At 33.5% G+C, this 13,064-nt stretch overlaps 3 non-coding genes across 3 annotated transcripts; all 3 read left to right on the top strand.

Moving 5' to 3' along the window:
• The first annotated feature begins 1,172 nt into the window (after nucleotides 1-1,172).
• Nucleotides 1,173-3,167, top strand: LOC149267709 (small subunit ribosomal RNA). The gene has a single exon (XR_016271519.1). It is a non-coding gene; the product is annotated as a small subunit ribosomal RNA (ribosomal RNA).
• Nucleotides 3,168-3,582: 415 nt separating this feature from the next.
• Nucleotides 3,583-3,761, top strand: LOC149267708 (5.8S ribosomal RNA). Its single transcript, XR_016271513.1, has one exon. It is a non-coding gene; the product is annotated as a 5.8S ribosomal RNA (ribosomal RNA).
• A 400-nt stretch (nucleotides 3,762-4,161) lies between these two features.
• On the top strand, nucleotides 4,162-8,130 carry LOC149267707 (large subunit ribosomal RNA). The gene has a single exon (XR_016271515.1). It is a non-coding gene; the product is annotated as a large subunit ribosomal RNA (ribosomal RNA).
• The last annotated feature ends 4,934 nt before the right edge of the window (nucleotides 8,131-13,064 follow it).

Raw genomic sequence — 13,064 nt, 5'->3', positions numbered from 1 at the left:
TTGCCAGCATAGGTTATTAATATAATATAATAAAGAATAATGAAGTTAAATGATTGTATTATATGTAATACATGAAAATATATGGGAAAATGGTTCCCTTTGGAAAAAATGTCGTATATAAAGACGTTGTGTCCAAAAACCTATATATGGAGTGGTGTTGCGCAAGGCAAGTTCATATGAGAGAAAATTAAAAATGAAAAATTCATATGAATGTGGAGTGTTGCCTTGCCAGCATAGGTTATTAATATAATATAATAAAGAATAATGAAGTTAAATGATTGTATTATACGTAATACATGACAATATATGGGTAGATGGTTCCCTTTGGAAAAAATGTCGTATATAAAGATAGCGTGTCCAAAAACCTATACATGATGAGCAGTGGTTGCTCATCACATTATATGTTGGAAACATATAATAAGAAATTTATTTGTCATATACTCATTAAATGAGTTTTATTATATCGTTATTTGTTACCTTTGTGTACTTGGCTTGCGATATTGAAATAGATAAATGTGAAATTTTGCCGAGGTACATTCGATTCATTTAGTAATCAAATGTATACATTAATTGGTTTCCATTTATCGTTAATTCTTTTACATGTGTCCGTTGTAAGGGCTGCCAATACTTAAATGTTTGTTGGGGTTCTACTTCGGAAAAAAATTTTAGAAATCATGTAACGAGCATTATCGAATGTTTATTACTTGATTTTATTGTCATATATTTTAAAAATGTTGTCATATTTATATTAATTATCAAAGCACATCCATGTATATATAATGTTTTTCTCATTATTATATATGTGGTGTGCTTTACTTAATATATAATCATCACATATTTATTACAAAAAGTAACTAAATTATAAATTGTCATCAAAATAAAAATGCTAAATCCTTATATGGATTTATGCAATGTGTGATATATATATTAAGTAAGTGAAAATAAAAAAATATATTTGAACGAAATTATATATAATGAAATGTCAATTTTTATAATAACGAACATGAATGCTATATAATGATAGCCATATTCGTTTAATATTATATGTGTTATATATATATTTTATTCAAAATATATTAAGCTGTCATATAATTAAAGAATTTGTCATATATATTTTACTTGTATTATATATTTAATATATGAATACAAGAAAAGAAAAAATAAATAACATTATTCTGGTTGATCCTGCCAGTAGTTATATGCTTGTCTCAAAGATTAAGCCATGCATGTCTAAGTACACACGAATTAACAGTGAAACCGCAAAAGGCTCATTATATCAGTTATGGTTCCTTAGATCGTTAACAGTTACTTGGATAACTGTGGTAATTCTAGAGCTAATACATGCAATTAAAACACGGACCTTTTGGAACGTGTGCTTTTATTAGGCTAAAACCAAGCGATCGCAAGATCGTTTTATTGGTTGAACTCTAGATAACATGCAGATCGTATGGTCTTGTACCGACGACAGATCTTTCAAATGTCTGCCCTATCAACTTTTGATGGTAGTATCTAGGACTACCATGGTTGCAACGGGTAACGGGGAATCAGGGTTCGATTCCGGAGAGGGAGCCTGAGAAACGGCTACCACATCTAAGGAAGGCAGCAGGCGCGTAAATTACCCACTCCCAGCTCGGGGAGGTAGTGACGAAAAATAACAATACAGGACTCATATCCGAGGCCCTGTAATTGGAATGAGTACACTTTAAATCCTTTAACAAGGACCTATTGGAGGGCAAGTCTGGTGCCAGCAGCCGCGGTAATTCCAGCTCCAAAAGCGTATATTAAAGTTGTTGCGGTTAAAACGTTCGTAGTTGAACTTGTGCTTCATACGGGTAGTACAACTTACAATTGTGGTTAGTACTATACCTTTATGTATGTAAGCGTATTACCGGTGGAGTTCTTATATTTAATTAAGTACTTGTACTTTTTTAAATATTCCTCCTATTTAAAAACCTGCATTAGTGCTCTTCATCGAGTGTTATTGTGGGCCGGTACAATTACTTTGAACAAATTAGAGTGCTTAAAGCAGGCTTCAAATGCCTGAATATTCTGTGCATGGGATAATGAAATAAGACCTCTGTTCTGCTTTCATTGGTTTTCAGATCAAGAGGTAATGATTAATAGAAGCAGTTTGGGGGCATTAGTATTACGACGCGAGAGGTGAAATTCTTGGACCGTCGTAAGACTAACTTAAGCGAAAGCATTTGCCAAAGATGTTTTCATTAATCAAGAACGAAAGTTAGAGGTTCGAAGGCGATCAGATACCGCCCTAGTTCTAACCATAAACGATGCCAGCTAGCAATTGGGTGTAGCTACTTTTATGGCTCTCTCAGTCGCTTCCCGGGAAACCAAAGCTTTTGGGCTCCGGGGGAAGTATGGTTGCAAAGCTGAAACTTAAAGGAATTGACGGAAGGGCACCACCAGGAGTGGAGCCTGCGGCTTAATTTGACTCAACACGGGAAAACTTACCAGGTCCGAACATAAGTGTGTAAGACAGATTGATAGCTCTTTCTCGAATCTATGGGTGGTGGTGCATGGCCGTTCTTAGTTCGTGGAGTGATTTGTCTGGTTAATTCCGATAACGAACGAGACTCAAATATATTAAATAGATATCTTCAGGATTATGGTGTTGAAGCTTATATAGCCTTCATTCATGATGGCAGTAAAATGTTTATTGTGTTTGAATGTGTTTATATAAGTGGAGCCGTACCTGTTGGTTTGTCCCATTATAAGGACACTAGCTTCTTAAATGGACAAATTGCGTCTAGCAATAATGAGATTGAGCAATAACAGGTCTGTGATGCCCTTAGATGTCCTGGGCTGCACGCGCGCTACAATGAAAGTATCAACGTGTATTTCCTAGACCGAGAGGTCCGGGTAAACCGCTGAACCACTTTCATGCTTGGGATTGTGAACTGAAACTGTTCACATGAACTTGGAATTCCCAGTAAGTGTGAGTCATTAACTCGCATTGATTACGTCCCTGCCCTTTGTACACACCGCCCGTCGCTACTACCGATTGAATTATTTAGTGAGGTCTCCGGACGTGATCACTGTGACGCTTCGTGTGTTGCGGTTGTTTCGCAAAAGTTGACCGAACTTGATTATTTAGAGGAAGTAAAAGTCGTAACAAGGTTTCCGTAGGTGAACCTGCGGAAGGATCATTATTGTATAATGTTCTTATCCGTTAATAAAATTGTCAATAAACAAAAATATAATTAAAAAAAGCGTGTATATGTACCATAATATACATGCGTTGCACAGACGTATTGTTCATCCACTTAGAGATGTGGCATACGTTATATAAACGCAACAACCTAAATATATAATGTTGTACCTGATTTCAGGTTAAGGCTTTGCATATATCTTTAGAAATATAAAATTATGTCAATATATTATATCATTTTTGTCAAGTGCCATATTTTTAAAGATTATGTAAAACTAAGACATTTCGCAACATTGTTTAGGTATAAAATTTTTTTTTATTGAAGGAATTGATATATGCCAGTAAAATGGTGTATTTTTAATTTCTTTCAATAAACATATATGTGACGTAATGAAATAAACCAAAAATAAATATATCACTCTAAGCGGTGGATCACTCGGCTCATGGGTCGATGAAGAACGCAGCAAACTGTGCGTCATCGTGTGAACTGCAGGACACATGAACATCGACATTTTGAACGCATATAGCAGTCCATGCTGTTATGTACTTTAATTAATTTTAGAGTGCTGCTTGGACTACATATGGTTGAGGGTTGTAAGACTATGCTAATTAAGTTGTTTAAAAATTTTCACAAATTTTTAAGCATATGGTATATTATTGGATATATATTTATATTTCTATAAATAATATTCATAATATTAAAATAATATATGGAAAAAAAAGGTACTATTATCTCATAGTATATTTTGTATGAGAAAATTGAAGATATATATATTTTCTTTTTTCAAATCAAAAAATACTGAGGAAGGTCTAGCATAAAAGAAAAAATTTTATTTTTTTTTCATCTAGAATTGCCTCTTATTATTGATGCGATAAAAAGAATTGTTGAACATATTATAGAAATCTTCAAACAAACAAATATTAAATATAAATAGTACAATCCATAAAATTTGAACAGATATTATATACAAGTTCAAAATTAACATTGTTTTATACAACCTCAACTCATATGGGACTACCCCCTGAATTTAAGCATATTAATTAGGGGAGGAAAAGAAACTAACAAGGATTTTCTTAGTAGCGGCGAGCGAAAAGAAATCAGTTCAGCACTAAGTCACTTTGTCTATATGGCAAATGTGAGATGCAGTGTATGGAACATCAATATTCTAGTATGAGAAATTAACGATTTAAGTCCTTCTTAAATGAGGCCATTTACCCATAGAGGGTGCCAGGCCCGTATAACGTTAATGATTACTAGATGGTGTTTCCAAAGAGTCGTGTTGCTTGATAGTGCAGCACTAAGTGGGTGGTAAACTCCATCTAAAACTAAATATAACCATGAGACCGATAGTAAACAAGTACCGTGAGGGAAAGTTGAAAAGAACTCTGAATAGAGAGTTAAATAGTACGTGAAACTGCTTAGAGGTTAAGCCCGATGAACCTGAATATCCGTTATGGAAAATTCATCATTAGAATTGTAATATTTAAACAATATTATAATAATAGTGTGCATTTTTTCCATATAAGGACATTGTAATCTATTAGCATATTAATTTATCATAAAATTATGGCATATAGTTTATTTCAATTAAAATGCTTGCGTTTTAACATGAAATAAAAGCTGTAAATTTGATAAAGTGCTGATAGATTTATATCAATACAGTGCGTTAATTTTTCGGAATTATATAATGGCATGATTATCATTGATTTTTGTGTTTATTATATGCACTTGTATGATTAACAATGCGTAAGATTCAGGATACCTTCGGGACCCGTCTTGAAACACGGACCAAGGAGTCTAACATATGTGCAAGTTATTGGGATATAAACCTAATAGCGTAATTAACTTGACTATTAATGGGATTAGTTTTTTAACTATTTATAGTTGATTAACACAATCCCGGGGCGTTCTATATAGTTATGTATAATGGTATTTATATTATTTATACCTCTAACTAGAACGTACCTTGAGCATATATGCTGTGACCCGAAAGATGGTGAACTATACTTGATCAGGTTGAAGTCAGGGGAAACCCTGATGGAAGACCGAAACAGTTCTGACGTGCAAATCGATTGTCAGAATTGAGTATAGGGGCGAAAGACCAATCGAACCATCTAGTAGCTGGTTCCTTCCGAAGTTTCCCTCAGGATAGCTGGTGCATTTAAATATTATATAAAATAATCTTATCTGGTAAAGCGAATGATTAGAGGCCTTAGGGTCGAAACGATCTTAACCTATTCTCAAACTTTAAATGGGTAAGAACCTTAACTTTCTTGATATGAAGTTTAAGGTTATGATATAATGTGCCCAGTGGGCCACTTTTGGTAAGCAGAACTGGCGCTGTGGGATGAACCAAACGTAATGTTACGGTGCCCAAATTAACAACTCATACAGAAACCATGAAAGGCGTTGGTTGCTTAAAACAGCAGGACGGTGATCATGGAAGTCGAAATCCGCTAAGGAGTGTGTAACAACTCACCTGCCGAAGCAACTAGCCCTTAAAATGGATGGCGCTTAAGTTGTATACCTATACATTACCGCTAAAGTAGATGATTTATATTACTTGTAATATAAATTTTGAAACTTTAGTGAGTAGGAAGGTACAATAGTGTGCATAGAAGTGTTTGGCGTAAGCCTGCATGGAGCCGCTATTGGTACAGATCTTGGTGGTAGTAGCAAATAATCGAATGAGACCTTGGAGGACTGAAGTGGAGAAGGGTTTCGTGTGAACAGTGGTTGATCACGAGTTAGTCGGTCCTAAGTTCAAGGCGAAAGCCGAAAATTTTCAAGTAAAGAAAAATCAAAATAAATAAACAAAAATGTGCCTAATTATCGATTTTTATACACTTGAATAATTTTGAACGAAAGGGAATACGGTTCCAATTCCGTAACCTGTTGAGTATCCGTTTGTTATTAAATATGGGCCTCGTGCTCATCCTGGCAACAGGAACGACCATAAAGAAGCCGTCGAGAGATATCGGAAGAGTTTTCTTTTCTGTTTTATAGCCGTACTACCATGGAAGTCTTTCGCAGAGAGATATGGTAGATGGGCTAGAAGAGCATGACATATACTGTTGTGTCGATATTTTCTCCTCGGACCTTGAAAATTTATGGTGGGGATACGCAAACTTCTCAACAGGCCGTACCAATATCCGCAGCTGGTCTCCAAGGTGAAGAGTCTCTAGTCGATAGAATAATGTAGGTAAGGGAAGTCGGCAAATTAGATCCGTAACTTCGGGATAAGGATTGGCTCTGAAGATTGAGATAGTCGGGCTTGATTGGGAAACAATAACATGGTTTATGTGCTCGTTCTGGGTAAATAGAGATCTATCATTTTATGGTAGTTTCTTGTTCCCCGGATAGTTTAGTTACGTAGCCAATTGTGGAACTTTCTTGCTAAAATTTTTAAGAATACTAGCCGGGCAACCGATTAGTTCTTTTAAATTATAACGATTATCAATTAACAATCAATTCAGAACTGGCACGGACTTGGGGAATCCGACTGTCTAATTAAAACAAAGCATTGTGATGGCCCTAGCGGGTGTTGACACAATGTGATTTCTGCCCAGTGCTCTGAATGTCAAAGTGAAGAAATTCAAGTAAGCGCGGGTCAACGGCGGGAGTAACTATGACTCTCTTAAGGTAGCCAAATGCCTCGTCATCTAATTAGTGACGCGCATGAATGGATTAACGAGATTCCTACTGTCCCTATCTACTATCTAGCGAAACCACAGCCAAGGGAACGGGCTTGGAATAATTAGCGGGGAAAGAAGACCCTTTTGAGCTTGACTCTAATCTGGCAGTGTAAGGAGACATAAGAGGTGTAGAATAAGTGGGAGATATTAGGCTTCGGTTTGATATCGCCAATGAAATACCACTACTCTTATTGTTTCCTTACTTACTTGATTAAGTGGAACGTGTATCATTTCCTAGCCATTATACGGATATATTAATTATGTCTTATGGTATTGGGTTTTGATGCAAGCTTCTTGATCAAAGTATCACGAGTTTGTTATATAATCGCAAACAAATTCTTTAATGAGAAAATGCAGCAATGTGTTTTTGATTTAATAATTTGGTATAACTCCAATTACTCAGGTATGATCCAATTCAAGGACATTGCCAGGTAGGGAGTTTGACTGGGGCGGTACATCTCTCAAATAATAACGGAGGTGTCCCAAGGCCAGCTCAGTGCGGACAGAAACCACACATAGAGCAAAAGGGCAAATGCTGACTTGATCTCGGTGTTCAGTACACACAGGGACAGCAAAAGCTCGGCCTATCGATCCTTTTGGTTTAAAGAGTTTTTAACAAGAGGTGTCAGAAAAGTTACCATAGGGATAACTGGCTTGTGGCGGCCAAGCGTTCATAGCGACGTCGCTTTTTGATCCTTCGATGTCGGCTCTTCCTATCATTGTGAAGCAAAATTCACCAAGCGTTGGATTGTTCACCCATGCAAGGGAACGTGAGCTGGGTTTAGACCGTCGTGAGACAGGTTAGTTTTACCCTACTAATGACAAAACGTTGTTGCGACAGCATTCCTGCGTAGTACGAGAGGAACCGCAGGTACGGACCAATGGCACAATACTTGTTCGAGCGAACAGTGGTATGACGCTACGTCCGTTGGATTATGCCTGAACGCCTCTAAGGTCGTATCCGTGCTGGACTGCAATGATAAATAAGGGGCAATTTGCATTGTATGGCTTCTAAACCATTAAAAGTCTATAATTCATTTTATAGACGACAATGGATGTGATGCCAATGTTATATATAACATAGTAAATTGGGAGGATCTTCGATCACCTGATGCCGCGCTAGTTATATTTTAAAACATTATTTAATACAATGACAAAGCCTGGAATCAATTGTAAACGACTTTTGTAACAGGCAAGGTGTTGTAAGTGGTTGAGCAGCTGCCATACTGCGATCCACTGAAGCTTATCCTTTGCTTGATATGATTCGAAAAATATCCCTATTATGCATTATGCATATAATTGTGTTGTGGTGTGGTACGGAGTAAAGCAGAACAAATAACAGAATTACGAACGAAAGATACAAAGATATAAAAAATATAAATGAATTGGAAGGCTTCATTTATATATATATATATAAGACCGTAAAATTGATTGAATATACGAGAACTCAAAATCGATGAAGAGAACTTATTATTATATAAGTACTTGACATTGATGGAGAGAGAACTCATATCATATAAGATATGAAAAATACAATATGGAATCAAGGTTCCATTTTATATATAATATTTAAAGAAAGAGAACACTTGGAATTGGATGGAAGAAATTTACAAGTCAGAAAACATTGGGTATGAGAACTCGATATTGATGAAGAGAACTTATTATAATATAAGTACTTGACATTGATGGAGAGAGAACTCATATCATATAAGATATGAAAAATACAATATGGAATCAAGGTTCCATTTTACATATAATATGTAAAGAGAGAGAACACTTGGAATTGGACGGAAGAAATTTACAAGTCAGAAAACATTAAGTATGAGAACTCGATATTGATGGAGAGAACTTATTATAATATAAGTACTTGACATTGATGGAGAGAGAACTCATATCATATAAGATATGAAAAATACAATATGGAATCAAGGTTCCATTTTACATATAATATATAAAGAGAGAGAACACTTGGAATTGGACGGAAGAAATTTACAAGTCAGAAAACATTAAGTATGAGAACTCGATATTGATGGAGAGAACTTATTATAATATAAGTACTTGACATTGATGGAGAGAGAACTCATATCATATAAGATATGAAAAATACAATATGGAATCAAGGTTCCATTTTACATATAATATATAAAGAGAGAGAACACTTGGAATTGGACGGTAGAAATTTAAAAGTCAGAAAACATTGGGTATGAGAACTCGATATTGATGAAGAGAACTTATTATAATATAAGTACTTGACATTGATGGAGAGAACTCATATCATATAAGATATGAAAAATACAATATGGAATCAAGGTTCCATTTTACATATAATATGTAAAGAGAGAGAACACTTGGAATTGGACGGAAGAAATTTACAAGTCAGAAAACATTAAGTATGAGAACTCAATATTGATGGAGAGAACTTATTATAATATAAGTACTTGACATTGATGGAGAGAGAACTCATATCATATAAGATATGAAAAATACAATATGGAATCAAGGTTCCATTTTACATATAATATGTAAAGAGAGAGAACACTTGGAATTGGACGGAAGAAATTTACAAGTCAGAAAACATTAAGTATGAGAACTCGATATTAATGAAGAGAACTTATTATAATATAAGTACTTGACATTGATGGAGAGAACTCATATCATATAAGATATGAAAAATACAATATGGAATCAAGGTTCCATTTTACATATAATATGTAAAGAGAGAGAACACTTGGAATTGGACGGAAGAAATTTACAAGTCAGAAAACATTAAGTATGAGAACTCAATATTGATGGAGAGAACTTATTATAATATAAGTACTTGACATTGATGGAAAGAACTCATATCATATAAGATATGAAAAATACAATATGGAATCAAGGTTCCATTTTACATATAATATGTAAAGAGAGAGAACACTTGGAATTGGACGGAAGAAATTTACAAGTCAGAAAACATTGGGTATGAGAACTCGATATTGATGAAGAGAACTTATTATAATATAAGTACTTGACATTGATGGAGAGAACTCATATCATATAAGATATGAAAAATACAATATGGAATCAAGGTTCCATTTTGCATATAATATGTAAAGAGAGAGAACACTTGGAATTGGACGGAAGAAATTTACAAGTCAGAAAACATTAAGTATGAGAACTCAATATTGATGGAGAGAACTTATTATAATATAAGTACAACACTCACATTTGAGTTCTACACACAACACAGTAGGCGCGTCAACAAATTTACACAAAATTAATCAAACTACTTTTGTATTTCACTTCACATCCAATGTTAAGACTCACATTTGAGATCTACACACAGTAGGCGGTCAACAAATTTAATATATTATACAATAATATAGCAGTAAATAAATAAATAAATATACAGTCAGTCAGTCTACATAAAAAAAAAAAAAAAAAAAAAAATTGTGGTGCCCAGTGCGAAATTTAAAATGGTGTCAAAAAACCTATATAGGGTAAGAAAATTAAAAATGAAAAATTCATATGAATATTTGGAGTGTTGCCTTGCCCCCCAGCATAGATTATAATAATAATATAATAAGGAATAATGAAGTTGAATAGATTGCATTATTGAAATACTACATGAAAATGTAAAAGTGGATGGTACCCCTTATGAAAAATGACGTTTTTAAATAAATGGTGTCAAAAAACCTATATAGGGTAAGTGGTGTTGTTGCGCAAGGCAAGTTCATATGAGAGAAAATTAAAAATTCTTATGAATGTGAAGTGTTGCCTTGCCAGCATAGATTATTAATATAAAGAATAATGAAATTAAATGATTGTATATTATATATATAGAGAGAATTTCGGTTCCACCTATATAAATATCAAATAAGTGACTGAGATTCCACTTATAATATATAGAGAGAACCTCGGTTCCACCTATATAAATATAAAATAAGTGACTGAGATTCCACTTATAATATATAGAGAGAACCTCGGTTCCAGTATATAAATATAAAATAAGTGACAGATTCCACTTATAATATATAGAGAGAATTTCGGTTCCCAGTATATAAATATCAAATAAGTGACTGAGATTCCACTTATAATATATAGAGAGAATTTCGGTTCCACTTATATAAATATAAAATATGAGACTGAGATTCCACTTATAAATATATAGAGAATTTCGGTTCCAGTATATAAATATCAAATAAGTGACTGAGATTCCACTTATAAATATATAGAGATTCCACTTATAATATATAGAGAGAATTTCGGTTCCACCTGAATAAATATAAAATAAGTGACTGAGATTCCACTTATAAATATATAGAGAATTTCGGTTCCAGTATATAAATATAAAATAAGTGACTGAGATTCCACTTATAAATATATAGAGAATTTCGGTTCCACCTGAATAAATATAAAATAAGTGACTGAGATTCCACTTATAAATATATAGAGAATTTCGGTTCCACCTATATAAATATCAAATAAGTGAATGAGATTCCACTTATAATATATAGAGAGAACCTCGGTTCCACCTATATAAATATCAAATAAGTGACTGAGATTCCACTTATAATATATAGAGAGAACCTCGGTTCCACCTATATAAATATAAAATAAGTGACTGAGATTCCACTTATAATATATAGAGAGAATCTCGGTTCCACCATATATAATATGTGACTGAGATTCCATTTATATATATTTACGGAACTTCGGTTCCAGTATATAAATATAGAAAATATGTAACTAAGATGTTGCGAAAGGCATAGAATATTAATGTAATATAATTATAAATAAAGAATAATGAAATTAAGTGATTGTATTATTAAAATAATACATGAAAATGCAAACGTCTGTGGTGCCCCTTGTGAAAAATGTCGTATATAAAGACGTTGTGTCCAAAAACCTATATAGGGGAGTGGTGTTGCGCAAGGCAAGTTCATATGAGAGAAAATTAAAAATGAAAAATTCATATGAATGTGGAGTGTTGCCTTGCCAGCATAGGTTATTAATATAATATAATAAAGAATAATGAAGTTAAATGATTGTATTATATGTAATACATGAAAATATATGGGAAAATGGTTCCCTTTGGAAAAAATGACGTATATAAAGACATTGTGTCCAAAAACCTATATAGGGTAAGTGGTGTTGAGCAAGGCAAGTTCATATGAGAGAAAATTAAATATGAAAAATTCATATGAATGTGGAGTGTTGCCTTGCCAGCATAGGTTATTAATATAATATAATAAAGAATAATGAAGTTAAATGATTGTATTATATGTAATACATGAAAATATATGGGAAAATGGTTCCCTTTGGAAAAAATGTCGTATATAAAGACGTTGTGTCCAAAAACCTATATAGGGGAGTGGTGTTGCGCAAGGCAAGTTCATATGAGAGAAAATTAAAAATGAAAAATTCATATGAATGTGGAGTGTTGCCTTGCCAGCATAGGTTATTAATATAATATAATAAAGAATAATGAAGTTAAATGATTGTATTATATGTAATACATGAAAATATATGGGAAATGGTTCCCTTTGGAAAAAATGTCGTATATAAAGACGTTGTGTCCAAAAACCTATATAGGGAGTGGTGTTGCGCAAGGCAAGTTCATATGAGAGAAAATTAAAAATGAAAAATTCATATGAATGTGGAGTGTTGCCTTGCCAGCATAGGTTATTAATATAATATAATAAGAAAATGAAGTTAAATGATTGTATTATAGTAATACATGAAAATATATGGGAAATGGTTCCCTTGAAAAAATGTCGTATATAAAGACGTTGTGTCCAAAAACCTATATATGGGAAGTGGTGTTGCGCAGGCAAGTTCAGTGATAGAAGAGAAAATTAAAATGAAAAATTCATAGATGAATAGTGGAGTGTTGCCAAGCCATTGGCCAGCAATAAGGTTATTAATATAATATAATAAAGAATAATGAAAGTTAAAATGATTGTATTACTATGTAATACATGAAAATATATGGGAAAGATGGTTCCTTTGGAAAAAATGTCGTATAATAAGACGTGGTGTCCAAAAAAACGCCTATATAGGGAGTGGTGTTGCCGCAAGGCAAGTTCATATGAAGAGAAAAATATAAAAATGAAAAATCATATTAAATGTGGGAGTGTTGGCCTTGCCAGCATAAGGGTATAGTAATATAATATAATAAAGAATAATGAAGTTAAAGTGATTGTATTATATGTAATACATG

This window comes from Drosophila arizonae, unplaced genomic scaffold (assembly GCF_054131065.1).
Source record: "Drosophila arizonae isolate 15081-1271.41 unplaced genomic scaffold, UAZ_ARI_1.0 ARI_Backbone_177, whole genome shotgun sequence".
Classification (NCBI taxonomy): Eukaryota; Metazoa; Arthropoda; class Insecta; order Diptera; family Drosophilidae; genus Drosophila; species Drosophila arizonae.
This window is presented reverse-complemented; position numbering and strand designations above follow the sequence as displayed.